At 42.1% G+C, this 14741-nt stretch overlaps 1 protein-coding gene across 3 annotated transcripts in view; it reads left to right on the top strand.

Annotated features, from left to right (window-relative positions):
* UBTD1 (ubiquitin domain containing 1) overlaps nt 1–14741 on the top strand; it is a 61720-nt gene that overhangs the window by 14343 nt on the left and 32636 nt on the right. Inside the window, exon 1 of one of the 3 annotated variants that reach the window (XM_027859584.1) lies at nt 5021–5102. The exons of the other annotated variants lie outside the window; for them this stretch is intronic. The gene's annotated coding sequence lies outside the window, so the exon portion shown is untranslated. Of the gene's footprint in view, nt 1–5020; nt 5103–14741 lie in introns of those variants that run through there. 3 annotated transcript variants of the gene reach the window in all.

The following is a 14741-nucleotide window of genomic DNA, read 5'->3' as shown; positions in this document are numbered from 1 at the left end:
GTTGATTTCTCTCTCTCTCTCTCTCTCTCTCTCTCTCTCTCTCTCTCTCTCTCTCTCTCTCTCTCTCTCTCCCTCTCCCTCTCCCTCTCCCTCTCCCTCTCCCTCTCCCTCTCTCTCCCCTTATTACTTATTGCTCCCTTTCCCAGTACACACACAGTGAGAACTAAAATAATTTAAACTGGCCACTGTACATCAGGACCCTAGATACCAAGTATTGGAAATATGGTCCTTTAATGTCCAAGGATAGAAGTGTCTTTTGGGGAAACTGTGAGACTGGTTTAATTACAATTCAGTGAGTCAGAGCAGTGGAGATCAAATTGAATAAGAAGGGTGGGGTCTGATGAAAAGGGGGCCTGGAATACTAAGCTAAACAGTTTGAATTGATTCTTTAGTCAATTGGGGAGCCATTTTGGAAGGTTCTTGGCTAAGAGAGTGATATGATGGAAAATATTTTAAGATTAATCTGGTGGTCATTCAGGATAGATTGAAGGGGAGGGGTAAAGAGATCAGTCCTTGCACAGGGTGATAAGGACCTTAGTTTAGGATTGTGGGGAAAGAGATGAATCCAAAAGACATTCTAAAGGAAGAATTCAAAGGACTGTGTGACAGATTTGTTGTACTGATGATGAGGACAGGCTTTGTGGATGGAAGAATAGTGGTACAACTTTCAGAAATAAGAAATTTTTAAGGGGAATTGACTGAGAGGAAATGGGAAAGGATAGCCAGAAAGGATAGTCAAAACCAGATAGTTGTGGTTTTTTTTTTGTTTGTTTTGTTTTGGGTTTTTTTGGTAAGGCAATTGGGGTTAAGTGACTTGCACAGGGCACACAGCTAGTAAGTGTCAAGTGTCTGGTCCGAGACTGGATTTGAACTCGGGTCCTCCTGACTCCAAGGCCTGACTCTTATCCACTGCGCCACCCAGCCGCCCCTAGTTGTTTTTTTGTTTTGTTTTGTTTTGTTTTAAGGTTTTGGAAAAACCTGTGCATGGTTAAAAGCACCTGGTTAAAGGAGGGAGTAGGGCAGAAGACTGTAGATGTTAGAGAAGGCTTGCTGTTTGTCCTTCATTCTCTAAGAGGACCATGACATGAGGGAGATGATGCCATGACATGCAGGTGAATTGGATTTAAGTGAGGGAGGGCTGTGCAAAGTAACTAGCCTCACTTTATCCTTGGAGCCATCTGGTTCCTGTGACCAGCTATAGAACAGGACACCTGGAGATGACCCGTGATGCAGTGGGGGATCTTGGCCTTTTCAAGCAAGTCTTTAACCAATCTCAGTTTGACTGAAGCAAAGCCCATTCAGTGATTAAGGCTTAATGAGAAGTGAGGCAGAGAATAGCCTCTTTAAAAAATAAAAATCAATCTTTGAAGGGAAGACCCTCAGGGTTTCTGGCCAAAACAAACAATTTCTATTTACATTCATTTTGAGCCTAAAAGGGCCCAAACAGTGACCAAGTAGGGCTTGGCCAGGAACCTGTTGTTGGCCAGTCAATGAGAGCCCAAGTGATTTGGGGTTAAGGCTAATCTTTAAGAGAAAAAAGCGGGGAAAAAGTTTGAGATTAAATTTTATATTCCCTTTGGGCAGAGCACCTGAAGGTTAGAGAAGGGAGGATTGGTTTGAAACCCAGGTCCTTTCCAGTGGAATCTAGAGTACAAGCCAAAGATTTAGCTTTTGAAAGGAGAACTTATTTATCAAATACCAGAAGGAAGGGTTAGAGGGACAGCAGGTGTAGTCAGAGTATATTCTATCATAAGAAACCTTCCCTGATTGTCTGATGGGACTTTTAAAACACTTAGCAGAGTGCCTGACATATAATAAGCACTCTATAAATGCTAGCTATCATCATCGTCATCATCATCATCATCATCAATTATTTTTATGATGGCTCAGGATGACCTAGAGCCTTGGGTTATCCTTGGCCTTTGAAAGGGAAAGGGGCGTTTTCTGTCTTGGACTTAAAGCCTTGTCTTCTCTCTCTCCTGATTTAGACCCTTCCTTGAATCCTGGAGTGCAGTGGCCATCTCAGATACCCTGAAGTAGATATATGCATACAGTTGTCCCTGGTTTGAAGTCTTTTCTGATAATCACTTCGTTTCCCGTCCCCACAAACAGGAATCTGAATCCTTTGCTGACGTTTTCCCATTGTCCAGAGTGGAAGCACACGGCTCTGTCTCCAGCTGTCCCACAGGAGGCTCAGCCAGGCCCTGCACAGCTCATTCTTCCTTCCTCTTCCCATCATCAGTGGAGCGTTTCCTGCCTGGGACACTTTTCCTCCAAACACTCACTTCTGCTATTTTCTGTCCCCTCAAGCTGCTGTTTTCCTAGAACTGTGTGGTTTACTTGAATCTTCCTCTGGGTGAGGGTTTGGGCTTGGTCAGGCCTCTTAAATCAGGGCCCAGCCTTAGCCCAGGACATGCCCCCAGCTTCCTCTGCCTATTACTGTCTCCTGTGGCACATTGGTGTATTTTTTCACTCCCTCTTAACTAGCAGTCATTTTGTTTGCCTCCATTTGAGTTTCTCTGTCCCAGAGCCTCTCTGCTTATGCTGTATTTTCTCCCTCACCCCACATTGAACTTTGTTTCTAGTATTTCCTTGGTTTGTCCTTTTCACCTTCTCTTAGAGATGTTTCCTATATTTACTGATGCTGAATTGGAAATTCCCAGATAGTTAGAATTACAGGATAAGTTGGAGGGAATCCCAGAGGGAGGGAGGAAAGAACACAACTTGAAATTCAAATTCTGATTTTTTGATATAACCATGAGAATGTGAGCTCCTTGAGGGCAGGAACTTTTCTTTGTATCTTTATATCCCCAGTACATTGATTGTATTGTGGTTGTTTGTGAGGCTTTTTGGTGTTTTTAAATAGACATATGTACAAAAGTGTTTACAGCAGCACTTGAAAGCTAGGGGTTCCCATTGGGAGGAGAATAGCTGAACAAATTATGGTATATGAATGTAATAGAATACTAACAACAACATTGTAGAAGCCAACAACTTTCAAAGAACTATGAGCAATGCAGTGCCAAGCAGGATTCCAGAGGACCCATGGTGACAAAACATAGACCTCCTGACCGAGAGGTGATGAGCTCAGTATGCAAAATGAGACATTTTTGTGACCTAGCCAGTGCAGGAATTTGTTTCCCTCAGCTCTGCATGTTTGTTACAAGGGCTTTGTTTTTAATTTTCTTTTTCTAACTGGGGAGATGGGAGGGAAAGAATAGGGCCACATCCTTTGGCTATTTAGCAATTGCAAAATGGCTCCTATTGTAAATTTGAATGAGTTTCTTATCTATCTTGGAAATGAGACCTTTATCAGAGAAATTTTATTCAAAGAATTTCCTGATTTTCTAGCCAATATTAATCATCCCATTTGTAGATCTCAATGCCTTCATCTTTACATAGCACCTATAAAATACTGTTTTCTGTTTGTAGAATGTCCATTTTTCTTGTTGATTCAAACACATTATCATTTGGGTTATCCCTCACACATTGATTTCGGTCATTGTTTTCTGCTAATCTTTCCTTAGAAAGAACCTGTGTCTCTAGTTATTTGTATTACATTAAGTAAAGTAGCATGGCTATTTAATAAAGATTTTTATGATGGTCATTATTTTGGTAAAGAAGAAGCTGAGATTTCCAGGTTTTTAGCCCAGTCCTACCAAATACTAGTTTGCAAACGATGATTGGGACACAACCCTGTGTTTAATGCTTCCCTGCTCTTCTTTCATGGTCAAACCTAATTTGAGCTCCTCTGCTTTTCAGCAAGCTCTAAGTATGAAGCAAGCAGCACCCTTGGTTTCTCTCATAGAGAAAAGACAAAGGGAACATAGTGTCTGGAATCAGTGTCCTCTGTACTCTGACCTGCTGCCATTGGCAAGATCTGTTCCTGGAACACTTGAGCAGCTTCATTCATCGGTCCACTTTAGATAAACAAAACGTTGGGGAGCACTTGCTACACATCTCCCCTGGGAAAAGACAGAAGGAACAGACTGCATGTAGTCCTGAAGAGAAAGGGAAAAGCCCTTTCCTGTAGGGGGGCGGGGCAGAGACATCCCTCCCTACTTCTGTCTGGAATTCTGCTTTCATGGCAGGGAAGGATTCTCTGTGGCCAAAGCTTGCCATCTTTTTGTCCCAGCTTGAGCATTCTTTTTTTTTTTTTTTTTGACCCCTCTGTTCTCTTTAAGACCCAACTGTGTGGGTAGCCTGACATCTTTCTGAAAGTTAATTTGGCAAAGATGTGAGCCCACCTTCTTTTGGGGAATATGCCCTATACCAGACAAGCACTTTTAAAGTCTGAATGCTTCTGAGCTCTGGGGTGTAGCAGGTTAGTATGGGTTTTTTTGATTAGGCAGTAGAAATAGTGCCATTCTGTGTAGTGTATCTAGAAATAAACTGTAGTTATAGCTAGTATTTCTGTGTCCCGAACTTACAGGTACCATAAATATTGGATCTAGTTTATTATCCTTTATAAGCCTTGACTGTTTTGATGGTCTACTGCAGTGGTGAGATCCCACTCTGAAAAGTGGTGCAGTGTACTCCTGCTTCTGTTGTACTTGAGGGAAAAGGTTGGTCCCCCATTTTGTAAATAAAGATAGTGAAATATACCAAAGAGGAAGGGACTTACCCTGTGTCATCAGTTAATAATAAAGCCAAGAATATAACTCTGGGACTCCAGGATTCTGATTTGGTGCAATAGTTACTGGAACACACTCTTCCCTCTGGTTTTGTAAGTGTTTCATGAGGAAGGTTCTGAAAGTACTTTCCAAATAGCACATTCAGTTCTTTTACTTCCTTCCTCCTTGAAATGTCCCCTTAGTTTGCTTCGGGAGAAGGACACAGAACCCATATCATGCTTATAGCATGACACAGCATCTTTCAGTAAGAAACTGAAGGCGAATGATCAGTCCATTGAAGCGCCGTGCTGTAGATGCTAGATTAAGCATCAGGACCTGGGTTAAATTCCAAGTTCTGCTAATTAACTAATGGGTTAGTTACTGCCCTGGGCTAGTCACTTGTTCAGGTCTCTCTGTTTCCTCATCTGTAAAGTAAATGTTGAACTAGATGAGCTCTCCTGGTTGTCAGTTGGACGATCCTGTTACCAGGTTAGTGGAACTGCTTGGCTTCGGGGAAAAGGACTTCAAGGAGAAGGAGCCCAAGAGTTTAGCTGGATATGGTCAGGCCTATGACTCAGATACCTCCTGAAGTAATCAGGCCAGTCTTAGACAGGAACCTCTTTTCTAATTTGACTTCTAATTTGAATGCTGCAAGGGGGGAAGTGCTAACAGCTCATAATTCTGTAGGCTTAAAGATTTGCAAAAACCTTTCCTCATAATAAACTTGTGGATGCAAGTATCATCAACCCCATTTTACAGAGAAGGAAGTTGAGGCTAGGAGAAGTTAAAGGAATTGCCCATGGTCATGTGGCCAAGCCAGTATTTCAACTCAGGTTTCTTATCTCAGAGTTCATGGTTTTATTCACTATGCCATGCTGCCCACATAATCTGTCTTAAGTGTGCTCTGTTTCTGGAGCTGCCCTCCCCTGGAGGCTGATCATGCTCTCTGCCATTCTCCCTTACCACCCCTCACCTTTGAGGTTACTCTCTGACTGGTCTGCACACAGGCCTGGACCAGTGGAAGGAGAGAGTCTCTTCCTTTAAAAGTGCTGACATTGAAGTCCACAGGTTAGGCAGGACTGGAAGGAGAACCCAGACTAGTGCTTGACCAGTGGTCATCAGATTTGTTGATTGATTGGACATTGGGCAATCTTTGACTTGTTTTCACGACCTGATCTTTTGAGCACCTACCTTATGCACTCACCAATTAGTTTGTTGAACACTGTTCAAGCACTTGTTAGGGACTTGGGGTTACAGAGGCGGGCTCTGTTCATAAGGAACTTAGTCGTCTAATAAGTACTAAAGACATGTTTCCAAGTAGCCAGTCGATAAGGAGAGCCTGGTCAATGCAGTGGAGAGATTTAGACAAAGTACTCTGAGAAACGGGGGATGGTAAAGATTTTGGGAGGCAGGCTGGGAGGAGGGCTTTGTGGAAGAAGTGGCTTCTGCTCCCATTGGCCTTTCAGAAGACAGGCAAAGAAAGTGTCCACTGAAAGCAGGAGGAAGACTGAGAAACAAGGAAATGGGCTAAAAGTGGGTGCTAGAGTAAGGTGGTGAAGGCTGGAAACGTAGAAAGGAGAGTGTGGAGGGCCACCAACACCCGAAGTTAATGTCATGAGGAATGGGAAGCCATCATAGGAGATGTATAGAGAATGAATTGGAGAGAGCCCACTTCAGTCAGGAATACCTAGATTGACGTTCTCCGCTTTTGATAGGAACTGGCTGTGTGATCCTGAGCAAAGCCTCTGGAATCTCTCAGTGCCCCGAGCAACTCTCCAGTATCAGTTTGCAGAGCGGCTGCTGATGAATGTTGGAGGAGAGGGGTTTTTCACTGGGCATTCCTAAATAAAAATGGATAAAAATCACAGCTCTAGTCCCCTCCCCTCCAAAACCTGAACAGGGGAAAGAGTGGAAGCAGGAAAACCAGTTAAGTGGTTATTGTAAATAATCCGGGTGAGCAGATTTACTCAGGGAGGGTTCTGAATGTCAGGCCAGCAGGGTGGTGTGAAACTCCATTGACCAGACTGGCGTTTTTTTTTAGTTATTCCGAGGCCTGCTGCCTTCTTGGTTCCTAGCTATGCTCTTAATGGATGAAATATCACTATGTATATCATCCTATAGGATGAAAATCTCTTCATAATAGTAGAACGACAACAGTAGCTAACATTTACATAGTGCCTTATTATGTGCCCAGTACTGTGTTGAACACTGTGCAGTTATTACCTCATTTGAGCCTCTCAATAACCGTAGAAGGTAGGTATTATTATTACCCCATTTTACAGTTGAGGAAACTGAGGCAGGCCTCGGTTAAGTGACTTTCCTAGGGTTACTTATGCAGCTAATAAGTATTTGAGGCCATGTTTGAACTCAGGTCTTCCTGATGCCAGGCCCTGGGCTCTATCCACTGGACCACCTAGCTGCCCCCATAGAATAAAAGCTGAAGGGGGGGGGCGAGATATTGAGTATCAAACTATACTTAGCATACAGAAGATGCTTAATAAATACTTGTTGAATTGAACAAAGATGCTTGCATAATCCTACCAATGGCTCATGTATTTTGAATCATCCTTAATACTAGGGGCTTCATAACACAAACTGTGCACCTGCTACTGCTAGGCTCCATGAGAAACAGAAAAGAATGCAATGGGCTTCTGCACTCCAGGAATCCAGGCGGTGTGCACTTGGTGCCAGGTGAATGGGACAGGCAGTCAAATGCTGCGGAATTGCTGAGGCAGAAGTCACTCAGGTTCCTTGGACAGGATGGGGAGAGAGAGACAGCAGGCTAGGAATGGGCTCCGGTGTTCTAGGGGAGGGGCAGGGGTAAAGGCAGACAAGTGGGAATATCAAGGGACACTATTTAGACCGGAGTTTGACTAGAATGCAGGTTTTGTGAAGGAGGCTGGTTGGGCCCTAATAATAATAGCAGCTAACACTTATGTAGCCTTTTTAAGGTTTGCAGTTTGCTTTACATGCATTATCTCATCTGAGCTTTACAACAACCCTGGGAAGTATTATTATTACTATTAGTATGAAGATTTTACGGATGAGGAAACTGATCTGAGAGGTAATTCACACACACACACGTCCCAGTCTTTTTCTCTGGCTTGTCTTCAGCTCATCTAGAGCTCTCTGTGCCCACCCCTGCATTCTTGATGCTGTTCGCTTCCTTCCATTTCTCCTTTTTCTGACCTTTCTGTGTTGCTCAGTTGTCCTGACCCATATCTGGCCTCTGGACTCAGGTGCTCTGGAGGAGAGAGTGAAGCTGGTGACTTTGCGTAGCCCTCCCTCACTTAAATATAATTCACTTGTATGTCATGGCATCACCTCCAAGATGTCATGGTCCTCTTCAAGAGGGAAGGACAAGCTGCAGCAGCAGCAAGTTTCTGACCTTTCACTGTCCTGCCACCTTCCCTTTCATGTTCTTTGGTTATTGTTGCTGTTTTTCTTGAGGTGTCTCTGAATTACTCCAGAAATCAATATCTAAATGTTTCTCTGTAGTAGTTCCCAGATCTTACACTTAAGCACCAGTCAGTAAACATTGATTGAGCACCTACTATGTGCTAGGGACACAAAAAGGCAAAAGACAGCCCCTCCCCTCAAGGAGCTAACCTTCTAGTAAGGGAGACAATGTGCAAACAAATACATACAGACAAGCTGTATGCAGAATAAATAGGAAATGACTAACAAAGAGAAGGCACTAGAATTAAGAGGGATTGGGCAAGGCTTCCTGTAAAAGATGAGATTTTCGTTGGAACTTGAAGCCATGGAAGTAGGAGGAGTTGGAGAGGGAGAGCTTTCCAGGCATGGAGGACAGCCAGAGAATGCCCAGAGCCAAGAGATGGATGGAGTATCTTTTGCTTGGAAAGTCCAGGAGCTTGGTGTCACTGGATTGCAGCATCCTGAACTTATCAGAGTGTTTATTACATCATCTCCTTCATGGTTACACAACATAACCTCTATTTTCAAAACACGTTCCATGTGCTGCTATTACATGTTAAAATTTGTTAGTTGATCTTTGGGATTCTCATAGTCATTTCCCAGTATAAACCTTGTCTCTTTTAAAGAACTCTCCTTTTTAACATAGAAAATGTGCTAAGGCATGCTGACCAAGGCAGTAAGCAGATGTGACAGCAGCATGCCACATGCCTGTAGTCTACCAGAACTGCTCTGTGGAGAAGAGCATGGGGATATTTTGTCCTCTGCTCTCCAAGACTGATGTTGCTCCATTTCATTTAACCCTGTGTTCAGCCACATTTTTTGTGTTGGTTTTGATTCCATGATTGTAGCCATTATGTATGTGGTTCTTCTGGTTCTCCTCCTTGGATCTGTGTCCGTGCATACAAGGTTTTCCTCAGTTCTTTGGGTTCTTCATAGGATCCAGGCCTGGAATTTCATTGGTTGTGCCAGTGAATTTGCATTATGACCACCCGCTCTTTCAATGCACGATAGCATCTCAGAGAGCTCCTTGGGAAATGGAGAATTTAAGTGACTTGCTCAGACAGTTATTTTGTATAATTGGAAAGATTTGCACCCAGGTCTTCCTGGTGTCCTCAACCCATTTTGCCCCATTGCCTTTCTGGTCCTTTTTTATAAAGGAATAACAGCAGCTAAGTCCAAGGCTGTGAAAAATTGAGTTTTCTGATATTATTGCAAGTTTTGTTGTCTCCTCTCCCCCCATCCCCCCAAAAAATAGATGGACCAGTTACCTACTCCACCAACAGCATAAGCATAGTGTGATTCTCTTCCTGTAGCTCACACAATACTGTTTCCATTTTCTATCATTGCCTTTTTTATGAGTGTGAGGTGAGACTTAAGAGTTGTTTAAATTTGCTTCTTTCAGTAGGGATTTGTTTGGAGCATTCTTTCGTATAGTGGCTGATCTCATAGCTCGAGAGCTTTGAAAGGAAATCAGAAACCACCTAATCCACTCCCTCATTTTATAGATGGGAAACTGAGTTTGCAATTCCTTTTTTTTTTTTTTTTTGGCTAGGCAGTGGGGGTTAAGTGACTTGCCCAGGATCACACAGCTACTAAGTGTTATATGTCTGAGGCCGGATTTGAACTCAGGTCCTTCTGAATCAAAGGCCAGCACTCTATCCACTGCACCACCTAGCTGCCCCCTTTCCTTTTCAAACTGTTCACATCCTTTGACCATTTAACTATCAGAGAATAAATTTCCCTTAATGTATTTGTTACTTTCCTATAGATCTTAGATGTCAGATTTTTATCTGAGGTACTTGATACAAAGATGTTTTCCCCACTTGACAGTTCCTTGTTCTAATTGCATTAATTTTGTTTGTGTGAAAGTTTTAAAATTTTATATAATAAAAACTTGTCAATGTTGTCTTTTATAATTTCCTCTGTGACTTGTTTGGTTAAAAATTCTCCTAGCTAGCCACAGATCTAAAAGTGCCTCCTTATGTTCTTGTTTTTGTATAGCGTGACATTTTACATTAGATTGCTTATGCATTTGGAACTTGTGTTGGTGTATAATGTAAAATGCCAGCCTAGGGTTTATTGACCACTGGGTTATTGCTTTCATTTTGTGCTTTCAGATTTTACTCACCTAGTCATTCTGTTGATCTGCTTTTTTACTTTTATTTTTTAGCTAGTACCAAGTAGTTTTCTATGATTATCGTTTTAAAATGTAATTTGAGTTCTGGTCATGCTAGATGCCTTTCATTTCTACTTTTTTAAATGGATGAAAAAACAATTTTTTTTTTAAAGGCAGTTGGGGTTAAGTGACGCTTAACTTTGAACTTGGGTCCTCCTGACTTCAGGGCCGGTGCTCTATCCATTGCGCCACCTAGCTGCCCCAGAAAAAAACAATTATTAAGCGCTTAAAATGGCAGAGCATTGTGTGAAGGGATAGAGATACACCTAGAAATCCAAGCCAGTTCCTGCTCTTGAGCTCCTGTTCTAACCAAGGGAAACAGTGCTTCAAGGAGGCTTCACCCACAAGTTTTGTGGAAAGAGTCCATGGTCTGTCCCTTGAGTGCAGCAGTAAAAGAGACGGCCATGCTTCTTTTTTCATGTCATTTCCATTTTTTATGTCCAAGCCACTTGATAGTGCTGAAGACTTGATTGAGCATCTGTACTGAGTCTAGTAGCTATGGCTTCCGAAGAGATGGGCTCTGTGATGCCACCTACTCAGGCAGCAGCCAACTTGAGTCCCCACCATTGTGGATTACTGTTGTTTGTGGGGGAGGGGGCACTGCCATTTCCAAGGCTTTGGAGTTCAGGGTCCTAGAGGATCTCCCTGGAGGTTTGAGGGGAGGAGGTGGTGATCCCTTTGCATACAGACCTAGTGGTATTGCTGGGTCAAACGGTATGCACGGTTTTATAGCCCTTTAGGCATAGTTCCACATTGTTCTCCAGAATGGTTGGACCACTTTAAAACTCCACCAGTAGTGCATTAGTGTCCCTGTTTTTCCATATCCCCTCCAGCATTTATCTTTTTCCTTTTCTGTTATGTTAGCCGGTTTGAAAGGTGTAAGGTAGTAATTTGCATTTCTCTAATCAATAGTGATTTAGAGCATTTTTTCACGTGACTTGTTGATGGCTTTGATTTCTTCTGAACATTGAATGTTCATATTCTTTGACCATTTATCAGTTGAGGAATGGCTCTTATTTTTATAAATTTGAATCAGTTGCCTATATATTTGAGAAGCATTGGTTTTATTTGCACAAACCCATTTTACTTCCTGTGATACTCTCTTGTTTAGTCACAAACTCTTCCCTCGTCCATAGAACTGACAGCTACATTTTTCCTTGCTCCCCCAATTTACTTATATTACCATTTATGTCTAAATCATTTACCCATTTTGACCTTATTTTGGTACACAGTGTGAGATGTTGAGCTATGGCTAGTTTCTTTCATACTAATTTCCAGTTCTCCCAGCAATTTTTCTTCAAATGGTGAGTTCTTGTCCCCAAAGCTTGGATCTTTGGGTTTATCAAACACTAGATTACTATGGTAATCTACTAGTGTGCATTCTGTACCCAGTCTATTCCATTGATCCACCACAGTACCAGATTGTTTTGATGATTGCTGCTTTGTAATACAGTTTGAAATATAGAGCTGCTAGGCCATAGAAGATGGTTCTTGAGCATAGAGGACTCCCAGGTTTAGGTAAGGAGGAAGTATATTTATAGGTAGTCAAAAATCAATAGCAAAATCACAGAGAAAAGAAATGGAGTATTGTGTGTGAGAAACAGAGAGAAGTCTTGTTTGACTAGATCAAAAAGTGAGTTTGACTAAGAAAGGGAGGAGAGAAGGAAGATAACTTGAGGAGGATGATAGTCTAGTGAAAGAGACAAGGTCTTCCACAGTGAGGAGGGGAAGAAGAGGTTCAGAAGCTTCTGCAAGGAGTGAAAGGAACTAGTGGAGAGGAATAAAAGGACTTCATTGCTGTGGGGAGCGCCCAGCCGAGGGTTGTGAGATTTCCTCCATCCGAATTCGTTGGCTTGGGCGCAATCTGGGCTAAGGTTTGGCAAGAAAAGAGCAGCAATAGGATAAGGGATTTGAAAGCACAAGATAGGGCAGAGTTGAAATGGTTAACTCTTGGGTTATTGGAGGTTTTAGGATGTAGAGAAGGGGAAAAGAGGGAACTCACTGGAAACACTCTTTATTGTCCTAATAAAGTATGAGGCTGAGAGGGTGGGGGGAGGGGCTTGTGTGAGAACAGCCTCTGTGGGGAGAGTGGGCTGGAGAATCAGGGATGAAAAGCTTACCTGGCTTCGGAGAAGAGGTGCCGCAGAAAGTGCCCATTACTACCCAGTTGATTCTAAGGTCTCCTTATTGCTCTTCTTATATTCATTCCAACCTTTATGTCAACCCTCGGCTCAAAACCCTACAAGAGGTTTCCTGTTTCCTATAGTGTAAAGGTCAAATTTCTTTGGCATCCAGCACGCTCTGGCACTATGGGGACTTTTAAACCTTAATCTCATGTTACTCCTCGTTGTGCACTCTTGCTCTAGCCAAACTGAAACTATCCTTCCCCCAGCCCCACCAACCCTGAACATCCCTGTGCTTTATTACCTCCTGTGCCTACTATGACCTCCTTACCCCAGTTTGGGCTTTGACTTTTTACCCATCCTCTAAGACCCAAATTGGATGTTCCAGTTTCTATGAAGTCTTCACCAATGTATATACCATCTGCCTTCCTCTGTCTTCTGGTTGAGAAAGGGAGAGAGGGTGTGTGTGTGTGTGTGTGTGTGTGTCTGTCTGTCTGTCTGTCTGTGTGTCTGTGTCTGTCTGTGTGTCTGTGTCTGTGCACTCAGGCGAATATTCCCCCTTGGGCCTTCTAAACCTGACATCCATGAACTTTTTTTTTTTCTTGTCTAGGCAATGGGATTAAGTGACTTACCCAGGATCACACAGCTAGTAAGTGTTAAGTGTCTGAGGCCGGATTTGAACTCAAGTCCTCCTGACTCCAGGGTGGGTGCTCTATTCCACTGCACCACCTAGCTGCCTTCCCCCATCCACTAACTTTAAAAAAAAAAAAAATTGATAACTGTATTTTAGTGTGATTTGTTTCTTTACACAATCCTGTGTTTCTTATTTTTTGCATTTATCTTGAGAAAAGGTCTGTAGCCATCCAGACTAACAGTGTCCATCGTACAAAAATGCTAAGAACCTCTTTTCTTCTGTTTTTCACCTCTTTAAAGTGCTTGGATATTGTTTTGTATTGCAACTCTCTGTATGTAGTGGGGTAAACATCAGTCTATATGAAAAGTTAATTTTTATGGAATTTGTGATGATACATAAAGTGATGCTTATTATAGGAAGATCATCTAAATCAGTATGGAAGGGATCTTAGAAATCATGTAGGCCATATCTTTATTTTTTATGTGAGGAAATCTTGAGGCTTAGATAGGTTAAGTGACTTCCTCAAGTCACACAGCTCACTGGTGGAAAGAATGATTGTGCCCTAGGTCCAGTCAGAATTCATACCCAGCCTACTAGACTTCTTGACTGATTTGTTATCTAAATCTTCTGTCTTCTCTTCTTCCCCTGACCCCCCCCCCTTAGTGCTTTGCATTACCAGAGGTACTTAATAAAAACAAAGGAATCGAATTGAATTAAATTGTCTGGTTCAGAAACCCTTTATTGGCTGTATTCTAATTTCTACTCAACTCTGTGATGGCTAGGATCTTTTCAGTCTTTTGGGGGGGTGGGGCTCAAATTCTACATTTTCTGAAGCATTGGAATGTTTTCTGATCCATTGATTGTCTCCCGTCCAAACAGAACTACCTATACATGATAACATTGCAAAGAGTTCCTTTTTCTCCGATTTGTTTTTCACAAATTTCATTCATTTTGATTCCATTGAAAAGCATTGCCTCCAGAGCCATGCCACACTGAAGCATTCTTGTTGTAGAAAGGGTCAGAAATCAAACCTACCTTCATATCTTGTCTCTAACAATAAAAAGGGCCTCAAGATTTGGATTTTAAAGTCTCTAAGTTTTAAGACCTTTGTAAGACCTTTTGGTAATTCAGGTTTTGCATACTGATAGTTGTACTGATTGCATTCTGAGAATGCTGATCCAATAGAATCCAGCTTTTGTCTTCCTAGTTCCTAATAGGTAACAGGCACTTAAACATTTGTTGAATTGACCTAAGTGGGAAAGTCCACTGGATTGAAGAGTCAGGAGTATTGGGTTGAAGTTGACTCTATCACTTAATCTTTCTGAGCCTCAGTTTTCTCATCTGTAAAATAAGACTGGATCAGATGACTTGCAGAAGCTCGTTCTCATATTCTATCCTTCTCTCCCCTTCACTTCTGCCACCATATTGATTGTGATGTTAAAAACATTGATATGGCTTTTTCCAGCAAAAGCTTTTTTTAATTAAGAATAACGTTGTAAGAGAGAGATTTATTTCCTTACTGCTAAAGGCGTCCTTCCCTCAGGCTTGTGTGTGACACTCCTAGAAAAGAGAGAGGTAAGAATAAGAGGCCTCGTTTAGGGAATACAATATATTAAACTCAAGTGTACACACAGTAGTACCTATATCTAATCTTTCCCTTTTCCTTTCGGTGGTGGCTGATACATTCATTCATGGAACATTAATTTTTAGGAGCCCAAAAGCTGCATAAATCTTAGTATGGGATGATGGAGTTGGTC

This window comes from Vombatus ursinus, unplaced genomic scaffold (assembly GCF_900497805.2).
Source record: "Vombatus ursinus unplaced genomic scaffold, bare-nosed wombat genome assembly UNPS02000749.1, whole genome shotgun sequence".
In the NCBI taxonomy this organism is placed as follows: Eukaryota; Metazoa; Chordata; class Mammalia; order Diprotodontia; family Vombatidae; genus Vombatus; species Vombatus ursinus.
Note: the sequence above shows the minus strand (reverse complement) of the source record. Positions and strands in the feature narration are given on the sequence as shown.